The sequence below is a fragment of the Carassius carassius genome, chromosome 38, assembly GCF_963082965.1.
Source record: "Carassius carassius chromosome 38, fCarCar2.1, whole genome shotgun sequence".
Lineage (NCBI taxonomy): Eukaryota > Metazoa > Chordata > Actinopteri > Cypriniformes > Cyprinidae > Carassius > Carassius carassius.
Window position 1 is genome coordinate 24668868 of NC_081792.1, and position 23671 is coordinate 24692538.

The following is a 23671-nucleotide window of genomic DNA, read 5'->3' on the forward strand; positions in this document are numbered from 1 at the left end:
GTTTCACTGAAAGAAGAGGTATAAAATGGTCTCTGTAAGATTGTGATCCAAAGTATGTCCTTCTGAACACTTCAAACTCAGTACAGTTTCCTTTAATCTTATGTCATTAATTGACTCTATAATACACCTTTGTATTGTGTATATATTATTACGAGACCTTAATCAGAATTTCTCCTTATGATGATGTGTAAAAATCTTTCCTGTGATTTATGATAAGTTGTTGACAGTGAATTCATTTTTCCTCAAATTAGACACTTGTATAGACCAGTTTTGGTTTCTATGCATATTTATAAATAGCATGTTCTATTGGCGCCTGACTCTTCTTTTCTTTGACTTTGCAATAAATACACTTAACCAGCCCATCTTCAGTCATTCATTTGAAGTAGTTGTCTGAACATTAATGGAGAAATATCCATGAGTATTAATTATTCATAATGGTGCATTGGACAAATAATGGTAATGATAACCATTAATATTTTGCTGTTATTATTTAATGATGTTGAGATCATCAAGCTAATTGATAATGGAATAACACAGTGTTTTCATATTATTCCTTTAATATACCTTAATCATAGTTTGTCTTTATGATGGTGCACAAGTTGATAATCTTTCATATGATGTTTGCAAATGTATTATCATAAAGTGGCTATATAAACAGTTTTGCCCAATAGCACTATAGAGTACTTTTGTAAATGTGTTAATTGCTTCATTACCTAATTAAAAGAAACGAATATCGTGCAGTGATTTTTTTGCTTCTTCTCATGACCAGCAACAGGAGAAGTTTAAATGACAAGTTAAGTTCTTAATATTTGCCTTTATGATATTAGATGGCCACACCCCTAGAAACGCCAGTCACATTAGCGTGCATTATTTCCCTCACGCGCGCTGCTCTTACCCTCTCTCTTTCTCTCTCGTTCGCGCGCGCTCATCTCCATCATCCTATCGCTACTGAGAAAAAAAACCCGCTGGCGCAAAACAGATGGGAAGGCATCCGCGGATTTTGCGACCGTTACTGTGCAGAGAATAGCCGTCAAAACTTAACGGACACCGAAAAGAAGTTCATTACTTCTGGACTGAGAACTTGAGGACATTTCTCGTCTTTTCACGACTGGAAAAGTAAGTTTTGCATACGTGACAGCGCGTTGAACAGAACTTAAGTGTGTGGAGTGGATTAGTACGTAATATTCGTCGAAGAAAAGCTTTTTGTTGGCTTTATTAATAATAATAACGTTTAAGAGCAGAACAGTGATGTATTCACTGGTTTGGTCACACTTTACGTGAGTGTTCATGTTGCAGCGCAATGTAATTACATAAGTACCGAGTAATATCAAAATTGATTTAAAATAGATGCTAAACTTAAGAAATGTGTTGATCTTTATTTATATATTTATTTGATGTGACGTGCTGTATGAAAGACGCACTGCTGCGGAAGACTTTATAATGTTATGCGTCTGTACGTTACCTGTTTTAAACAAAATATTTTGTATGTGTGTGTTATCTTAAAATGAAAAAAAAATTCTAAATGATAAATAGTCTAGTATAATGTATTTATATTAAATAATAATGCTACTGAAAAGTCATGTAATATTATATCTTATATTTAATCTGTGGGTCTTTAGCCTATTAGACGTTTTGATGAGATCAATATGCACGAAGTTGCTCATTTGCAAAATAGTAGTTGGTAAACGTTGGACTACTTGTTGAAAAGAGAGTCGTGTGAAACTGTCAGCCATCATTAGGGAATGATAGATGTTTCATTCACAATACACTAGTTACTAGACCACAAAACAAAACAAACAAACAAACAAACAAAACAATTCTGTGCTTAAGAGCGTATTTTCAAGAAGGACGACCTTCATCACATTTTGTCTTTATAATAATGAAGTATAAAAGTAGCCCATCTTTTTCTCTTGCTGCATGCTCAGTTGTTGCACAAAAATACCCCTCCCCCAATTCAGTTTGTCAGTTTCAACAATTACATTATGAAATATATTTTTTTTAAAATATATTTTGTAGTGTTAGACCCTTTTTATCCTTAACAAACTCACCACAATTTATTCAGTAGTAGCCTGAACATATATGGTCTATTATTCCCGAGTATTCATTAGTTCTTTTAATGATGCCTTTATTTAGTTCCCATATATTGTAAATGTTAACCATATTATGTTATTCCTATTATTACCTAGATGCTTTGAGGTCATTATGCTAACCTAAAATAGAATAAAATAGTGTTTGTATATCCATTCTTTATTATTGTCATTTTTATTTGCATTATGTAATATGCAAGAGTTCATTAGTGGCTGTATAAAAGTAATGTGGAGTTGTCACATGATAATAGTATACATTAGCCATAACTTGCCTTCAAGTTTTTAGTACTAAAATTAACTGCTTTATATGGGTTGTGCAGATAGTGCTGCTGTCCATGGTGCTGAAATGTAAATGGCATCATAAAGGCAGCAATCGGACAATAGATTACTTCTCCAGTGATAAACACCAAAGTTCCTCCATACTGTTGGACCCCAAACTAAGAACGGAAGTCAGTAATGTGAACAACCGTTCACTCTTCCTTTGGATAGTTGCACCAACATTTTACAAGCATCCTCTTGTGTCCTTGCATAATAGGAGATGCTCTGCTGGCTTGGCATATCAAGCTAATCAGAAATGATACTGTTAGTTGTAGGACAGTAAGCATGATTATAATAAGAAAAAAAGTGATTCATACATGGTTTAGCGCTTTCAGGATTCTCTTTTTCTGCCTTAGAATTTGTGCTGATGATGTTGCTTTAGCTTAAGAGCATATGAAATCCATCTCTGTGTCTCAGGTGGTCTTTTGCAAGTGCTTGTGGGAAACTGTTGACCCCTTTTGTCACTCAGCTTGTGCATGCTGCTTGTTGAGTGTTCCTTGACATGAATAATGAGCAGTGTATTGTTTGGAATAGATTACATGTACCCTTGAATTGTATTTTACAGACTGTGAGCACAGTTATTAAAGGAATAGTTCACCCCAGAATTAAAAATTGCTTAACATTTACTCCCTCTCAGGCCATCCAAGATGTAGATGAGCTTATTTCTTCACCTGAACAGATTTGAAGAAATTTAGAATTACGTCACTTGCTCACCAGTGTATCCACTGCAGTGAATGTGTGCCATCAGAATAAGAAATAAACTGATCTTGGATGAACTGAGGATGAGTAAGATTTCAGCAAATTTACATTTTTGCGTGAACTATTCCTTTATATCCACTGCTCATATAGTGAAATCACTTAAATCTTTTCTTGCAGATTGCTGGCTTTCCTTTTATTAGAAAATCATACTAATAGAGTTATCCACTGTTATTTTCCCCCAAGAGATGGATTATAAACTATTATAATATTGTATATTATCACACTTTTGAAAGATATTTAATTTGAATTTTGGGATTGCAAATGCTAGGAAGTCGTGTAATCAGTATTTAAAGGTTCTGCAAGGCTTAGTGTATTGTGAACACTGCCTTCAAGTAGGGGTTGGTGATATGGAAATATCACAATTTTATCAAATTTTTTTGTCATTTTGGTTTTACTATTTTGCAAGTTGTCTGAGCATTACAGCCAAACTAATGTCCCTATTATAAAGACAAAGCCTTTCGAGGTAAAAAACAAAAAACAAAAACAAGAATGCCAGATATTTAGGATAAATATATTTTTATAGATAAAAATCTTTGTTCTTATTTTTTTAATAACAAAGATAAAAGAAACACATATAAAGAAAAACAAAAAGGGCTTTATTTTCAGGTACAATAGGTGTATTTAGTGACGTGACATATACTGTACAGCCAAGTATGGTGACGCATACTCAGAATTCATGCTCTGAATTTAACCCATCCAAAGTGCTCACACACACACACACCGTGAACACACAGACACCGTGAACACACACACGGAGCAGTGGGCAGCCATTTATGCTGTGGTGCCTGTGGAGCAGTTGGGGGTTTGGTGCCTTGCAGGAGCATTCAAATTGAATGAACAAATATAAAAATAAAAGACTATAAACTGATTCCTAAAGCATCTGTGTTTAATTTCTTCAGTCAAGAGCAGTGAGTGATTTTTGTCTTTGTGTTTTGTTGTTTTATTAATGTTTAAGGAATAGTTCATCCAAAAATAAAAATTCTGTCAGCTGTCTGTCAATTCTGTCATAGTGTTTTATTTTTATACCACCATTTACTCACTCAAAAGTGGTTTTAAACCTGAGTTTCTTTCTTCTTCTGAATATGAATGCTATTTTGATGAATATGGAAAACCAAACAGTTGCTGGTCCACAGCGACTTCCATAGTATTTTTTGCTACTTTCAAATTCAATGTGGACCAGCGACTGTTTGGTTTTGGTTTGGTTATTCTTCAAAAATATCTTCTTTTGTGCTCAGCAAAAGAAAGAAATTAATACAGGTTTGGGATAACATGACAGTGAGTAAATAATGACAGAAATGAAATTTTAGGGTGATCATTCCTTGACAGTAATGACAGTAGGCTGCATGTTTAATAGGCGTACTGTCACTTTAAGACCTTCACGCATCTCTTTATACAGGCACGTATCCATTTTTTTCTCAACTGTTTACTTTAATTATAGACATAACCAACTTTAATTTTAGACATAACCAACTACACAAAAGATAACTTAGTTCAATAATCAGGTATTGTTTGACAGCTTCGGGTGTATGCGGCGCTCAGAAAAAGCACAGGTCAGACCAGTGTGCGAATTAAACATGTAAAAGCACATGCAAATTATGAGAGAGTAACTCTACTGCTGAGTTAACACTGCTGTGAATGCATGTGCGTTGTACAGTATATGATGGAGGTGCCAGAACTCCAGCTGATAGAATGTGCGCTGTAACACGATACTACGATATTTCTTCAAAAGCAGATCATGGAGACATTTTTATCGTCCACAATCAAAAATTGTCATATCGGACGCACACCCCTACCTTCAAGTAAATTAAATGCTACCACTTGAATGTAGAGAGAGAACAGGATATCACATATAGAGAAGAAGAGGAATGGCTCCAGGAAATGCTGCAAGATTCATGTCGCCTGCTAACCACTAAGTTGTGGCTACTGAATGAGTTTTGTGGTCTGACTGACTGTCTTCCATTAAGCAGATACAGTAAATGTTGCAATAAAGTGGACAATAATTTAAGCCAGCAACCTGATTAATGTCTAATTTGTTTTTTTTTTACTTTGCTTAATGAATCAGTTGTTAGCATAAGGTCTGACATTGCTTTTTTCATCTCTGTGGAATCATAATGCACATAGAATACAATACGGAATCCAAATACACATAGAATACAAAGCGTATTGACTATTACTTTTGATACATGCTAGGGCTGGGTATTGTTCAAAATCTTTCGATCCGGTGCCAATTTCGATACCTCAGTTTCGATACCGGCTCCTAACGATATTTTTTCCATACCATATGTTTTAAAATCCATTTCAACATCAACACAAATACATTAAACACAAAACTTTTATTTTTCACCTTAATTAAAACAAATTCTGGTAACACTTCACACTCAGGATAACATTATTAGTATAGGGGTGCGCCATTCAGGGGTGGACTGGGACCAAAAAGTTGCCCTGGACTTTCTGGCCCACAGCAGCCCACCACATCATAACGCAAACGCCCCTGTTTTGATGTCATTTATTAATTTAATATTTAAGTAAACAGTTTGGGGATTTTAACCAATAGGGCAACTGATCCTCCGTTGAGAAAAAAAGAAAAAAAGAACAGCAGCTGTTCATTTAGCGACTCCTAGTGAGCGATACATGCTCATCAAGACACAAACATTCTTCTAGAACTCACACTTTGCATTCAGTTAGCAGATCCATACGATCATGCATGAAATAGAAGTTTATAAACTCAAACGATACCTTTATGTGCTTTACAGATGAACTTGAAGTCTTTATTCATTCAAGATGTTCAATAATAGATAATCTTTGGCTCGGTAATACAAGTTCATGATCCGATTAGTGAACCGATGATTCTTTTGAGTCAATCTTTTAAAATAATAGTTTATTTTGTTTAACGAAACCGGTGTGGAAATCAGTGTTTCACCATCTGGATAGATCTGCTGCTTAGAGAAATTCGCTGTACCGGATAAACCTGTCTCTCTCTCTCTGTTTTTTAGACGACGTGAAAGGGGGCGTGTTTCAAGATACGCAATGGAGTAGACAAAACTAAACAGGGAGGGAGGGCAAAACACATCCAAACAAATGCTTCATTAACACCTGCTTTGGTTGCAATACTCTTATCGCATATGTTGCACTTTGCTGATTCAGCATCCACTTTAATAAAGTGTAGCCACACTTTAGACCTCTTTGGCATTGTAAAACGGAAACGTTTTGAGAAAAAACAACTACACTTGTGTTGTGTGACTGCGAGTATCTTCAGAAATCCTCCCCGTCACGTCAAGTGGTGGTGGACAGCCAATCACGGCGAATTTAGGTCCTTACATGCACGTATGCTACAAGCTCACACAGACACAGCCGCTTGGCAAAAAAACAAAAAACAAAAAACGGCCGCTTGGCTTTTGGAACCGAAATTTGGCACCGAAAGATAAATAATTTTTCGATACTCATAGTATCGAAATTTTTCGTTCGATACCATAAAGGCATCGAAGTTCGGTACCCAGCCCTAATACATGCTGTAGGTGAAAGCACATTGCACTCGGTCTCTTAATCATTGGAGAGTGTCAAGATATATGAACATCTTTTACTGGTGGGTACTGATCCAGACAGAAAATCCTAATGGCATCATTACACTACAAAAGTGACAGAACCTGTATCTGTATTACCACAAAAAGGTACATTTACAAAGGCTGCCTATAGCTGTTCAGAAGCATCATAAATGCATTTACCTAGAAAATTCAACTGCAAATATAATGCTATGAAATTGAGTTCAAATGAAAAATTAAATCATGTTTAATATTATGTTAAGTTAATGGCTGCACTATTGCTGCTTTTCTACAGCAACCCTCAACATTGCGAGTAAATCTTTTGCATATGTGACTTAATCTTCACTCTGGACTAAATTATGTCTAATATTAGTCAATGGCTAATACATTCTCAGATTTTACTTGCCAGTGTGAGTTGGAGGCTGAGTGTAAGTTTAGAACAGATATATTTTCACTCGCCAAACACTCTCTTGTGTGAAGGTGCAAGAATCGCTGTCGCTGTTGGATTTCAGCAAATCAGTTCGACAAATCGCACATAACTAATATTCATGAATCCATTAGCTTGTTAATCCTTGGTGCATTTTATATTGTTCTTATTAGTAGAGTTCATATAATAATAATAATAATAATAATAATAATAATAATACAACCCGAATTCCGGAAAAGTTGGGACGTTTTTTAAATTTTAATAAAATGAAAACTAAAGGAATTTCAAATCACATGAGCCAATATTTTATTCACAATAGAACACAGATAACTTAGCAAATGTTTAAACTGAGAAATTTTACACTTTTATGCACTTAATTAGCTCATTTAAAATGTAATGCCTGCTACAGGTCTCAAAAAAGTTGGCACGGGGGCAACAAATGGCTAAAAAAGCAAGCAGTTTTGAAAAGATTCAGCTGGGAGAACATCTAGTGATTAATTAAGTTAATTGATATCAGGTCTGTAACATGATTAGCTATAAAAGCTTTGTCTTAGAGAAGCAGAGTCTCTCAGAAGTAAAGATGGGCAGAGGCTCTCCAATCTGTGAAAGACTGCGTAAAAAAATTGTGGAAAACTTTAAAAACAATGTTCCTCAACGTCAAATTGCAAAGGCTTTGCAAATCTCATCATCTACAGTGCATAACATCATCAAAAGATTCAGAGAAACTGGAGAAATCTCTGTGCGTAAGGGACAAGGCCGGAGACCTTTATTGGATGCCCGTGGTCTTCGGGCTCTCAGACGACACTGCATCACTCATCGGCATGATTGTGTCAATGACATTACTAAATGGGCCCAGGAATACTTTCAGAAACCACTGTCGGTAAACACAATCCGCCGTGCCATCAGCAGATGCCAACTAAAGCTCTATCATGCAAAAAGGAAGCCATATGTGAACATGGTCCAGAAGCGCCGTCGTGTCCTGTGGGCCAAGGCTCATTTAAAATGGACTATTTCAAAGTGGAATAGTGTTTTATGGTCAGACGAGTCCAAATTTGACATTCTTGTTGGAAATCACGGACGCCGTGTCCTCCGGGCTAAAGAGGAGGGAGACCTTCCAGCATGTTATCAGCGTTCAGTTCAAAAGCCAGCATCTCTGATGGTATGGGGGTGCATAAGTGCATACGGTATGGGCAGCTTGCATGTTTTGGAAGGCTCTGTGAATGCTGAAAGGTATATAAAGGTTTTAGAGCAACATATGCTTCCCTCCAAACAACGTCTATTTCAGGGAAGGCCTTGTTTATTTCAGCAGGACAATGCAAAACCACATACTGCAGCTATAACAACATCATGGCTTCGTCGTAGAAGAGTCCGGGTGCTAACCTGGCCTGCCTGCAGTCCAGATCTTTCACCTATAGAGAACATTTGGCGCATCTTAAAACGAAAAATACGTCAAAGACGACCACGAACTCTTCAGCAGCTGGAAATCTATATAAGGCAAGAATGGGACCAAATTCCAACAGCAAAACTCCAGCAACTCATAGCCTCAATGCCCAGACGTCTTCAAACTGTTTTGAAAAGAAAAGGAGATGCTACACCATGGTAAACATGCCCCGTCCCAACTATTTTGAGACCTGTAGCAGAAATCAAAATTGAAATGAGCTCATTTTGTGCATAAAATTGTAAACTTTCTCAGTTTAAACATTTGCTATGTTATCTATGTTCTATTGTGAATAAAATATTGGCTCATGTGATTTGAAAGTCTTTTAGTTTTCATTTTATTAAAATTTAAAAAACGTCCCAACTTTTCCGGAATTCGGGTTGTAATAATAATAATAAATTATTTTGTTCCCATTTTTTTTTTCCAAATTTCCCCCCACTTTTTAGTTTTTTTCCCCCCTGAATGACCAAAAAAAAGCACAACCACCAGTCCTGAGTTCAGTTATAATGACAAATTTTCATTCATACATAGTTACCAAGTTTAATTCTAATCACTAAACTTCTATTATTAAATAATACTTGATTATCATATTATAATGCTTGACTTCTAGGCTGACTGATGTTAAGAGTGTACTTTCAGATATTAAAGCTGTGCCATTTTACAAACATACAGAATCCGCTTTTCGTCGTGGCCGCATCACCACCTCGTGTGTGCATTATTTTTCCATTAATTCAACGGCCTGTCCTCAATTATTCCGCTTAAACTACAGTTACCACACCTCAAGACATCGATCAGATGATATATTTAAAGAGATTTGTCCATTTTTTTGGACTTAAATTGCAATTTTGAGTATGATTATTTCTTCCGCATCTCATCCAATGCCTCTTTTGCTAGTTCCAAAACTTAATTTTAAAGCTGGTAATGGAGGCATGAACCATTGATAACATTCTAATGCAGTTATTAATGAAGTTATTAGAAAGAGATAGAGAGAGACAGAGACAACAGAGAAAGAGAGAGAGAGAGAGAGCTTGTGTGAATTAGGTTACCTCTGTGCGTCCCTCAACAGTGTTCTGCAGCAGCATCTCTAAACAGCGCTGTTATAACCTCACTAGTGGGAAATGTCATGTGTAGCCTTTAAGTTGCTTCACTATATATGCTAACTGATAAAATCGTCAGGGCGGTGCTGGCAATTCCTTTTTGTGCAAACTGCGTGACCGTTATTACAGTTAACTATGCAAAGTGATATGGAACTGTAATGCAGTCAAGACAGCTGCCTGGAACTATGTTCGCCATGCGTTTCCCTGAAAATAATTGCACACCTCAGAGCATTCATCAGTCAATCAGATTCAAGCATAACTATAGTAGTATAACTATATATATATTGTATTATATAGAGTATTTCAGTCTGGCGAGTAAACAAAAAGATGTACTAGCCAAAGGCGAGTCAATTGCCAAAGTGTCCGTAGAGGGTTGCTACAGGGCTGTTAACATAGAATGTATGTTTTTATTTATTTATTTATTTATTTTATTCTTTCTATATAAACATTCTATATGGTTGTCTTTTGCCATAAATGGCATTTTCAAGTTAAAAGTTAATATTTTCATCATTCTTCTGCACAGTGCCTCACTGCTGAGGTCTTGAACTCTCAATGCTGATGAGAACATGTCTGCTGAGGTGGGTCATAGCTGGCATTTTTCAGTACAGCTTTTATGTAGCATTGTTTTTTTTTTCACAGAACAGAACAGCCTTAACGGGCCTGTTTAATTTTAACCATAAGTTTAAACCCGGTAGTCACTAAAAGTCACTACTAAAAGTAGTCTACAGTAAAAGTAGTCACTACTCAACAGTATTGATGCCATTAATAAGTTAGTAAAATAATATTTTTGGCCATCAGACCCCATTCTTAGAAGATATCTTAGAAAATATTACAGATCCCAATTTGATCACTATGAGTGAATGTTATTAAACGTAATAATAGAGCTGTTAAAATTATTAGCATTATTATTGTCTTGTTATTTTATGTACAGAACAACAGTAAAATTACAATACTAATGTTTATGAATGTTGATGAATGAGTTTTTGCTTTTGTAGGCCACCGGTGTTGAAGAACTCAGTCAATAGGTAACTGACCCCTGGGACACTGTACCGTTACATGGTATGGCACAGCATGGCTCAGTTTGCATTTCCACAGCAGTTTAGTACTGCTTTACAGTGGGCGGGATTATAGATATGTCATTATAGTTATGCCGCCTCTACTGCTGCGACCTCCTGAAAAACTTTTTAATTCCACGTTGTCACATAAATCTCTTGCTTGATCCACTCCTCAGCAATCAATGAGAGAAACGTCTGTACTTCCTCAACAGACCATGAAACAGCCATTATTTTGTTGTTTAAAAAAGGTGTGCTCGTTTGAAACTGTTGCATTTGTTTTTTAAAAGTTGCATTCGATCTTTGCTGGCTGTGCTGATTTAATTAAGCTGATCTAGTGTCTCGTGTCGCAAGTTCAATGATGCATGTAGTGGTGATTCTCTACATGGCAAATCAGTGATCAGCAGGGTTTACACATCACATTTTGTTAATGGTATGGCTCGCTTTGAACCTCAGCCGAGGTGGTACTGAAAAAAGTACCAGGTACTGTACCCAGTGGAAAACCCCCCAAAAGAGAGCCGTACCGTACCATGCAGTGGAAAAGCACCATGTGTTTGCATTCCTTTGTCTTTTCCTGAGAGATAACAACCAGGGTGAGCCTATCTCTCTCTGTGTCTCCAAATGTATATTGATCTGATGGAGGTGCTAAAAAAAATCACACAAAGCTGAAAATGTCACACCATCAGCAAAACTGGAGGAAGCAGCCATATTTTGTCTCACTGAATGATTATGTGTAAAGTAACTTCTGTTGGCCGAGAGCATGTTAGCTTTAGCAAACTCAGAGGTCCTTAGCTAACTTGTGTTTAATATATTTATTCTGGTGCTCACAGTAATCAGCATAAGTGATAATTGATTAGCCATTCTGCTAATGGCTTTGGGAATGAAATTATGTAGTGGTTAAAGCTTCATTAAGACAAATGCATAAAAGTCACAGAAAAAAGTGCACCAGTAATGGTTGTGTGACGTTAATAGAGATTAGATGGTTCCATTCTCTTGTTCTTTATGATTTAAGGATCCATCATCACTGGCAGCACTGTGTCTCGTGGGGAGAGACTACAAGAGGTCAGAGCTTTTAATTTAGCATAGTCGTTCTGACAAATTATTCTAGTATAGTTGTGGCAGGTTTTATTAAGAGAATGATCTTGTTCAGCTCTGCACCACTGAGCAGGACGTAAGATTTAAGCATTGATACTATTGAATATGTCCCAGCTGGATGATTTTTTTTAGGCTGCAGACTTTTGCCTCTTCCGGGGAAACAGTAATGTGTCCAAAATGGTCCATCACCACAAGTATGTCAATCATCTTTTGGCAGACTATTGCTTACTCCAATAGTAAAAAGAAAAATATATAATATAGGCATCCAAATACATTGACTGAAGGGAAGATTCTTTCATTTTGTTTTCTACAAACAACATAGCATACAATAACGTCAAAACTTTCTCAGAGACACAAAAGAATGGTAAAACAGAGCTAATGCTCAACTCTCTGCTGAAAGGGTTAATTGTGGCATGAGGCAACTTCAAAACTCCTCTCCAGCTGATAGCCTCCATAAATAGCGAATTTGAAGGGGAATTTTAAATCCAAAATTGATTAATATTTCACCTCCGCATTGATTCATGCTGCCAACTGAAGACATTTTCATCTCTCTGAATCGTTTGTATGAGGAATGACTTTATTCCCATGATCCACAACATCATCTTTTCTCACATGCTTTTTAAACTTTTTTCATAGTGCAGTGTAACATTTCATTACCTTAGCACATTCATCAGTCAATTTAAGTCAGAGAACTACAGCAAAAGAAGTGCATAATAAGACAAGCTCTAACAGCTATGTATTTGATATGCAAACAGTTGCTTTTATGAAGCAGAAGTCTGTTTAATCCACTTATATGTTGGATGCCACTTTTGTGTTGTGTCAAGGGCACACAGTTTTTTATTCTGCACCATTTTTGACAACAGATTTATACTGCACTCAAGGTGTTGATTTCTATCCCAATAAAAATATTTTTTGATCGACAGCGACTGGCACATTAAAATGTCCATGTAAGTTATTGTATGTCTTTATTTGGTTTTTGTAAATTTGCCTGTCACAGGTGCTGTGATTTAATAATGTTTGCAGAAGGACACAGTGTAACAATGCTGGATGATCCAGTTGCCAGAGACTCACTCTATCGGGTGAAGGATGGGGTAACATCCATTTTATTAAAACTACCAGGACTTGAGTATTTGGACTGTATTGCATGAATGTCTATGTAGAGATCAATAAAGAGCAACCTTCTGGAGATCTGACAGGTAGCATATTTGTACACATAGTTGGAGTTACAGCCCACCCTAGTGTGTAAAAGCTGAATGAAGTGCCTGAGTTTTACTCTTAGAACTATTTAAGAAGGCCTTAAATACTTAAATTGCACTAGATTAGTCAAAGCCAATTTCATGTTCCTCTTCAGTAATAATGCACTAGCATACAATTGTGCTGACTCTGTGTGAACAAGTAGCATGCAAAATATGAATAGAACAAATGAAAAAATAAGATATAGTCCCCTTTTCAAAACCAAAAGCTAGTCTAAACAGGTTCCCCAAAAAGACATTTTTGGAGGCTGACAGTTGTGGCTTTTAATTATATATATATATATATATATATATATATATATATATATTTAAATCAAATTTAAAAGGAAACACTATGTTGAGTGATCTAGATAAATCTCTGTAGTAAGCACAATTACTATTATTAATCAGTGTTGCATTTTTGGTGATTCAAAGAAGGATGCGACAGACTATGTAGTGAGAAGGAGCAGTTTCATTGATTTACAGAGATGTAGTCGACTTCGTCAGGCAGAACATATCCAACATATGAATTGAGTGTGCGTGGGACATGTCGTCAAATACTTCCAAGCGTATTTAAAAGCTTTAATTCAGAAGGATTTCATTCATATGGTTCACTGTGCTTCCAGTTACCCACACAAAGACCTCATCTTCATGTGCCTGTCCATGTAAATGTTCTATTTTAACTGCCTGATCTTAGATAAAAAAGCAAGACATTTCCTTTTTTCCTCCTAATTCTGGACGATGAGTGCTGGCACAGGCGGCTCCTAAATTTAGCCTTGTATAACATCATGCTCCCAAACCATGTGCGTTTTTCTTTTTTTCACTCAATAATTTACTGGAACTGTAGAGTGAAATGGCATTGAGGGACTTTGTAACCAAGGCAACAAACAATAGCGGAGCAGAATGGTCAGATAAGTGTGTGAGGAGTGAAGGGTTTAAACTTGATTTTTTTTCTATATTGTTTGGGTGGGAGCCATAATGTGAAACGATTGCCACACCTGACCTTATTGCTCGTAAAATAAATTAGCCTGATGTCTGGGGCTATTGTGTTTTCCTGTTGGGCTACAAAAAGGTATCACCGCCCTGCCACAAAATTACAATTTTAAAAAGTCTTACTTTTGGGGACAAAAAGACAAAGATAGCAATATGGATTATGAAGATTGAAATTTAAAAGACTGATTTCATTGAATAAATAAAAGAGCTGCACAAGTCGGATTTATTTTCTTTTTACACTGGATGCACCTCTTATTTGAACATGCACTAGATGGAAATCTTTGATTGTTTTAATGCTTCTGTAATAAATTAAACCTTAATAATCATCGGGAAGAAGGAGGCGGGAACCGGCGGACAATCAAATAACAATTTAATAATACAAAATAAACACAAAACAGCGCACCAGCCCCTCACGGACGACTGGTGTGCTCAAATAAAAACCAAAACACAACTAAAAGCCCAGGCCTGGTCCTCTCTCGTCCTTCACTGTCGTCGCTCCAGTTTTATATCCTTCCATCTCCTCCGTGGGCCTCGAGACCGGCGGGTCGATCGGGTGTAGTTCATCTCCAATCACTCCACCGGCCTCGCTCCCACGTCCCTCGGCCCCGCCCCACTCATCACAGCTTCTCAGTATTAGAAAGCTGTGTTTAAGTGTCTCATACCATGGACCAGTGTTTTCATGGCACCCTTCCATAACTGAATCTACAGCACCACAGAGTTTGCAGTCTGAAAACGTCTTTCAAATTAATGGCTGGAATAAATTACACTACTTTTGATTTCCCCCCAATTTACGGTTAGGATAAGTTTATGCTAGTTGCCTAACATCCGAGCCAGTCTGCAGATTTAACAGAAAATAGAAAATTGTGTAGTCACAGACTCAGATTTTTTAGATTCAGACTATGATTCCATCCAGTCATAGGATATCAAACATGTTTGACATTTTCAGCTGATTTAAGAAATTTTCCCACAATTTAATCAATGTGTGACAACACTGATAATCACCGTGGCGGTGGGCGTACCCTGTTTTCCTCGTTTCCTTCGCTTTTAAATAGCTTTTAAAAGCGGCATAATCATTTTACTTTCACTTTCAAATGGCAGCAATTCTGCGTAAAGCAATTGTTTGTTTTTAGTTTGTTTGAATTTTCCCTCTTTTCCTTGCTTTCTTTTGCTTTAGCTTAAAAGTGTCAATTTGGCATCAATTGCTTGAATCCAACAACAAAATATAATGTTTAACTTGCTTTAGCCTGTACTGTATATACTTTTTTTAAACAAAACTTTTATTAACAAAACAAATAAAAATACACCATGTTATGGAGCAGGCTATGCCTAATATAAAATAACAAATAATTTACATAAAGTTTAAATAGGTATACAAAACTAGAAATAAGTAAACATGTATAGGCTAATATATATAATAAACAATAAAACATAGAACGTTTATTAGCCAAATGAATAAGAAAGCTTGGATGCATGGCATACACCTAGATGAAAAAATAAAATGAATAAATTACACAAAATTTAAATAACGTAAAAATCAGCAAACAATGTGGAACCAATTAAATAAGAAACGACTGTTTAAAAAAACTTCCAATGTCACCTAAGATAAATGGCAAAAGTCGGCAGGCTTTTCAAAATCTAAAATATTGTCAAACAGGCGCTTTTGCATTCATTTTAAAACTAAATCATCCACTATCGTGTCTGTCTGTCTGTCTCACCTCACTCGTTTTGGCAGTCAGCTCTCCTCACTCTCCTCACTCTCCTCACTCTCCTCACTCTCCTCACTGGATAAATGAAATCTGATCTGTGATGCGACTGTCGTTTTATTGAACTAAATGATTGTTATTACTATAAAAAAATCAAAATGATGGTGAGGGTCGGTGCCGTAGTGAAAAAGTGACGTAACCAGTGTTGTGGCTTAACATTGGTATTACCTTCAGCACCATCTATTGCAGCAAGCCTAGAACACATGTTGTTTTCATTTGTCAAGGTCTCCTAGCAACAAGGCGCAGATTTCTGCTAGGGGTGCACCAATCCAATACTCAGTATCTGTATCAGCTCTGATACTGCCATTTTCTGCCAGATCGGCTATCAGTCAGACGAGACAGATCCAAATCTGAAATTGTGCATACACGATTCTGTTATTATTAAGCCCCACGAAATGCACAAAAACATTATAAAGCACCATAAAGGTTTTGTGCAGTATATTCTGGATCTTAAAACCTTTATTAGTATATATATATATTTTTCAAGTTTAAAGGCAAATTTTTGCTGCTAAGTGAAAGTTTTAGAAGCCAGTCTGTCAATTGTGGTTTTAGACTTCTCTTTATGGTCAGAAATGGGCTGGGCGATTTAGCAAAAAATGTAAATCTCGATTTTTCCACAATTTTCTCGATTTTTTTTTTTTCAATGATTTTTAACTGATCAACTTGAAAATGTAAAGACAACATGATTATATTTTTCTTTATTAAAATTTCTTAATTTTCTTTATCTAGTTAAAGAAAATTCTATTTCAAGTGCAGCACACATGAAGTTGTCACCATGATGTAAATGTTAAACAAATATCTTTGCAGAAAAGATGCAAAACTACAACTGCATATTGTACAAACTTGTCTTATACATATTATCTGTTCAGAAATAATATGAGGAAAATTATTTTAGAAAAATCTCAAAAGTCAAAAGTTCAAATTCAAAATGACTGAAGGTAAAACACCAGTAGACTTTTATTAACTATAAATGTTCTTTAAAAACAACATCAGCTTTCAGCCTGTCACTATGGTGCAAACATGAAATAACAGACATACAGTAGTAGTTCTTTACTGGTTTTTTATTCAGTTGTGTTGCTTTTCCATTGTTTTTTCTGTGCAAATACGGATGCGTTTGACTGTTGTGCTCGCATCTTTTGCAGTGTCTCATGCATGAAATGGCACTCAATTTTTTTTTTTCACCGTATTGTTTTGTTGCAATATTATTATTATTATTATTATTATTATTAATTTTTTGTCTCTTAGAAATGCATATTTGACAGTAGCTTGAGTTGACAGTAGTAGTAGCTTGAGTTAGGTTGCAGATGTAAATTTATTAAAGTTTCTTTCAGAAACTAGTTTAAAGCATGAGTCATTTGTATTCTTTGTTCAATTCAGTGGCTTCACACTGGATCTCACACTGGATCTCCTGTTTAGTGCCCGTGCAACAGAATCTCATCAGCGAGTAAACTCTTCTGTGGTGAGCTCGCGCGGTGCTGCCGTTTGAACTTTGAGCCAAACAGATAAATGGTCCTTGTGTCGCGGTTCAAATGAGTAGCCATTTCATTCTGACATTTATCGAAAAATTATATATATTGTTAATTGTAGCTATCGTTTTATCACCAAGCCCTACTTCTGAGACACATAAGATTACTGTGGATTTCTCTGGAGATAAATGAGAAGGCAAAAGTCTCAAGTTGACATCTATTTAACTTTATTCATGTCTTGGAGAAACAACTGCGATATTAAAGAGGTGTCATTTGTGACTTTCTTTCCTCTTTTAAATGTTAGCAATGTGTTCTGGATGGGGTGTTTGGATCGGTGTTGGATAGGTTTGGCAGACTTCCTGCAGTGTGAGACTAATAAGCTAACCAACCATTTCAAAGGAGGATTTTTTCAATTGCAACAGCAAAAAATAAATGCTGTCAGATCGCACACAGTGAGCTGCATCAGTTGGAGCACACACACACAATCTCTGCTGGTATTAGCATAGCACGACTAATGGGGGAGTTAGTCCTCCATTAACCAAGCTGTTTCTCACCTTCATCACTCAGCACTCCTCTTCCTCCCACCGTGCTGACCTCTGTCATCTGTTCAGTGACTCATCTCTCTCTCCCTCTGAAGATCTGTTCGCTCCAATCACACTGTGTACTGACATAAAAACACTGACTAGTCACTGTCCAGTTCAGGCCAACACGACAGCAATGCACCTAGGCCAGGGGAAAGAAAAATGTTCTTACACACAAATGACTTGGAGAGATAATTGGGCGAGAAGGGCTCTTTCACCCATGTGGGTGTGAGGATGATAGAATTCATCCTTTGTGATGCCTTGTGGGGCTGTTTTGAACAGTGAAATGGCTTTCAGCTCTATTAACATGCGGCAGAGGGCATTTTTTGGCTGATAATGTTGGTCTGAAAGCTTTTAAGAGCAGCAGTCATTCTTTCATTTTTCACTTTTCTATGACTGCCTTAAACTGTCTTGCTATTAAATATGTCACCTTATAATGCAATAAAGTGGACAATAGCTTCAATGCATGCACATTTTCACATTGCACAATGTCTGAACTAGGGTTTACGTCTATAAAACAAACAAAAACAAAAACGCTAGTACGTGAATCTATTCCATGAGTTCCAAGGAGTGGCAGGACATTCTGAAGATTGCTTTTTATTTCTTTCTGGGTAGCAGTGAAATGTCATTGTGTGTGTTTTGTCATGCAACAATTTTGGATTCAGTGTAAACCAAAAAATTGCTTGTCACTGGAAACTTTGGTTCAGGACACAGTGTTAATTAAATGTATTTATAGCTTCAGCAGAGTGCAAGTTAAAATTGTTTGAAAATGTTTTTTAATATAAAATATTATATATGTATTTCATCATGTTCTTAATAGTTTAAACACAGTATATGCACTTTACACATTTTAATTGTTGTTCTAGTTATTTTGTAGTGGCCGACCATTATATATCTACATGGCCTATATACAGGCCGAAATTTGGCATTTTTTAAATAGTATAGTAAGTATATTAGTGTTTGGTTTTATATCACTAGTAACAGAAAGTCAAACACACTTACCCCCAGTTTCACAGACAAGGTTTAAAGGGATACTCCACCCTAAAAGGAAAATTTTGTCATTAATCACTTACCCCCATGCCATTGCAAACCTGTAAAAGCTCTGTTCGTCACAATTTAAGATATTTTGGATAAAAACCTTGAGGCTTGAGACTGTCCCATAGACTCCCCAGTAAATAACAGTGTCAAGATCCAGAAAAGGTATGAAAAGTCGTTAAGTTAGACCCAGATGCATGTTTGAGCTGTCTCAACAGAAAATATTTTGCTCTGACATATCTTACAATATGTCAGTGTCATTGTTCTCTTTCGAGATGCACACCTTAATGTTTTCTTCTAAGGCACTTTTGTAAAAGTTGCTTAAATATCTTAAATGGGGAATTGTTTAATTTGGACTTCTCTGTGCATGCTCTTTGAGGTGGTGACCATAGACCTCCATTATATGAGTCACAGACAAGAACGGTTTGACCTAAAAATATCAAAATTGAAACTACTGTGGAAACAAAGACACCTACATCTTGGATGCCCTTGAGGTAAGCCAAAACATACCAAAATTTAGTTTCAAAGTGTACTATCCCTTTAATTTAACTAAGGCCTAGTCCTGCCTTAAGATAAGCCCCGTTTGTGAAACCAGCCCTTTATTTCACAAACCTTGCAGATGTAGACTAATCCAGCTGTCAGATATTCTTAATTGCACATTTTCAGCCTGCATGAATGTGGTCCTCTGTGTGTGACTATAAGTCCGTGAATGTGTACATCTCTCTAAGATATCTGCATTGACCATCAAAAAAAAAACAATATCGTTCATCCACTAGTTAATTGCATGATTTAAATTTCTTAGAGCCGCAGGATTCGTTTATGGTGTTAAGAAGCACAGGTTAATTTTCTTGTGTTGCTTAATTTGTTTTTTCAAGGCTTGATTTTAGGGACAGAAAGAGAGATGGAGTGAGTGAATAGAAGAGAGCGAGAAAGAGAGGAAGGCCCTGCTGTTCTTCGGTAAGAGCTGGCCGTCACCCTTTTGGGTGTCCAGGACAGATTTTTGCAGACAGGATGTGTGAGACATGCTTCAGTTCCCAGAGCACTGCGTATGTGTTTGTGCATGCATTTACAACCAACAAAACAGAGCAGTACACTTTTGGTTGTGTGTGTGTTTGTCAGGGTTATTGTTAACTAGAAATTAAATGAAACAGCCCCTCTAGGATTTCAAGGTTTTTTTGGTGGTTTTTATTTTTTGTGATAAAAATGACTAATTTTGTGGTGCTAAATCACATATATTTGTGATTTAAATTTTTTTTTTTTTTATAATCTACTAATCTAATAGAACTTAATAGTTCTCATTCTTTTATTTTGTATTTATTTAAATAAATACTCAGTAATTAAAAAAGGACAAAAGGAAACAAAATAGGACAAAGATACAGAGAGTGATTAATGTAGGTACTTTTTAAAAATTAGATGCCTATTTTAAACTTTGCTAATAATCTGCAAGTTAAAAATGTACAATAATTTGCAGATCACCTCTGTCCTGATACGTGGGTCACGGTCCAACCGGATCCATTTAACCACTAGTAATGACACCAAGTCCAGATATAAACAAAACCTTTATCGATTCAACACAAATCAACATAACGCCCAGACATATAAAACACAGGTAATTTATGCTTACTTCATTTTGGTCATGTTCAGCGACCGTCATCCTTGAACCCATCTCCAACATGGTTAAGCCTAGTTCACACAACATGACTTGAAAGGTCGGCAGATTGCTGTGCGATGTGATTTACATGACTTGACAACACTACACTACGTAAATGATCCGCAACAGGTGTTCACACACTTCAAGAGCTAATGACAAGTCTGTCACCCAACGACTCTATCCTGTCCCCAAACCCCGTTTTGTCTTGAAAACACACAAGAAGTTGAACGGGAATGACACGAATCAACAAGTGAAACAGTAGTTATTTGACAATTAGTATATTAGTATGTCAGTGATACAAAAAACACTGATGTGTTTGTGCAATCTGTTGAACATTTTTACTTATTTGACTACTGACACATATAATCATCCATAGTTTATTATTTCTGCTACCATGCAAGTTCTCTATTCTTCAGATAAATCGAATTGTATATTGTCTTGTTAATTACCATCACATTAAGCTCTGTCATATCTGAAGGTGAAAATGATTTGAGCAACAGCATGTCTGGATAGCAGCGAAGAGTAACATAAAATTATTGGCTTGCCATTACACAGTAATAACACCACTGAAATAATCAGATCATGAGAATACATAAAGGCCCAAGTAACTCTTGCAAATTTCAGTCTTTGGCTCTCTTTCTGAGTCGTAATGTGTTTGTGGGTTGCGTCCAATCTAATTGCAGCATGTTCCAGCACTCTGTGATGTTCAAAGGCATGGACATTGAGATACTAAAGACCAAAGCTGATGGATACGGAAATTAGTCATATTAACCACTAAATAGCTTGAGATGGGAACTCAGAAGCTGAACCTGACAAATAAAACATGTTTTGTACTGAAAGCTAGCCTCATAAGGTTCAAAATGACATATGTTGAGAGCATGTGGCGATTCAATCCATGAAATAAACAAGCTAATATGTCTCAGTTGGCCATGTGTGTTGCAATTTCCGTGTGCACATCAGCAGTGGGTCACTTGGAGATATGTGTAGGTTATTATTTAATAATCTACTCTTCCATACTATGCCATATGAAGATGATTTGTATTGGTCATTGCTCAGTATTCTCTGTTTAAAAGGCAAATATAATTGTAACTTTTTTTTGCTTCTGTAGGCTCTCTCTTGACTCATTTCCGCCTTTTTTCTTTGCAAACCCTACATCATTTTCCCCTCCGTTAAGTCACAATGTTTCTGACAGATTTAGTTTGAAATATCATCTTCTTGCTTTGTGAATCAAAGACATTTTCCCAAAATAATTTTGTCCTTTTGGAGTTTCTGGTCATTTTCTGGCCTCAGAGATTAGTATGCTATATATTTATGAACAAAAATGAAAATGAGTTTGAATTAATCCTTTAATGCTTGCGAGGCATAATTTGACTTAGACAGGAAATTTCTCCTTTTCCAAAATGTTATTTACTATAAGTTTTGCATAATTAAGTGGCATAATTCACTATTCAGTTTTAGAAGCAAACTGTTTTGTTTATTGTATTTTTATTTTTTATTTTTTTTGCTGTCTAGCAAAGATGGACTTCTTTTCTTTAAAAAAAAATTGATTTGTTATGAGACAAAATGAAAAAAATATGCAGTCTTCAAAGTCCTCAAACAATGTTTTATAGAAGTAATGCCTTATACTGTGGGACCATTTTCATCTATTCAAGTTTCAGATCTGTCTGTTAAACTGCTTACAAATGAGTTCTACTCTGCAAAACTAACGTAGCTTGTTTTCTGTTTGATTAAGCATCAAAGACCCATGCAGTATCTACCAAGCACAAGAAATATGTGAGCAAATCTTGTAATGACCAGAATGTAATATTTCCTTTTACAGTTCTGAGTTCTGGATCATGCTCTGCATGGAGGAAATGGTGCCAGGTGTCCCTTGTGACTGGACACCAAATACCCAATCAGCATCAGCAATGCTGCAGTTGCATTATGACTGGGGGGAGGGGGTACTAAATGCAAATGAGGCATGGATTGCAATATTACCCTGCAATCTTTGGTTCTTCTCCTTAGTGAACCAAAAACATTTAAAGTGGATCATATTGTACTGTAAAGACAGTACCTCAATCATTAAAGTAGTAAAAGCTTAACTAGTGCATTACCTTAATGCTGCAGCATTTTTTCACCAATGTTGTGCTGTTAAAATCTAAATTTCTTGTCAAAAATACCTTTCATCCGTACCTGCTTCAAAACATGGTGCCTTTTCATTGAAAGGAAGTTATTGTGAAGGTCTCACAGTAGCAAGCAGGCACCATCCATTATATTATATCAGTGATCCATGCCTCTACACAGAAAATAAAACGTATGAGTAGATGCAGAAATGGGTTAATCTGAAATATATTTCCGCTCTACACAGTAGTCTATTTGCTGCCACAGTGGACTCTCCACTGTGCAGCCAATTAAATTGACCTTCAATCTGTGAAAAAGGAGTTACTCCTCAGGCGCTGTAGATTTTCCTTTTAGTGTGGTTTGAAACATTGATGCATTTGCACTACAGAACAAGACATACAGTGTTAAAACAGTGATTGCTGGGAGTTTTTTCTTGTCACCTCTATGGAGTCAACATCTGTTACCAGCATGAAGAGCTGACGTCGAAAAAGAGCTTGTTAACTCAAATATTGCTCCCTGGATCTTACCATCTATTTATTTCCAACTGAGAAAGACAAATTGGTTTCTTTTACTAAAAAGATGATGACTACATGTGTATAATATAAGATCAGTATAATATATTCAAGGCATAAGGTAAAAGGCATTATGTGGTCCATTCCGGAGCAATGAATTCTATGCAGAGATGCTGAGAGCATATCAGATAACAAGCTATTTTATTCTCAACTGATTCATACACTGTGTTTTCTTTGGAAAATTGTCACAAGTTTATGACTAACATTTCTTAATGAAAATTATATTTTTGTAATGATCCGTTTCAGTCAAAATGCCTTTTATGCTTACTAGGCTGAGAAGTGTTATTGGTGCATACTGTATTGAGTGGGGCAAATGAGAGTGCAGTTACCCATGAATAATGTAGAATAGCCATTGATTAGTCATATTATTGATTTCCTTTTATAAGTTAATTTGTTCCATTTTCCTCCAAGCATTTTCTAATGGCACAAATGGGGACTTTAATTCCAAGTGGAAGCTCAGTGGGAA

At 36.2% G+C, this 23671-nt stretch overlaps 1 protein-coding gene across 2 annotated transcripts in view; it reads left to right on the forward strand.

The window, feature by feature from the left end:
- Positions 1 to 890: 890 nt before the first annotated feature.
- Positions 891 to 23671, forward strand: part of camkvb (CaM kinase-like vesicle-associated b) — a 50024-nt gene continuing 27243 nt past the window's right edge. Inside the window, exon 1 of one of the 2 annotated variants that reach the window (XM_059529752.1) lies at positions 891 to 1120. The gene's annotated coding sequence lies outside the window, so the exon portion shown is untranslated. The remainder of the gene's footprint in view (positions 1121 to 23671) is intronic. The other variant, XM_059529751.1, reaches the window with a different exon arrangement.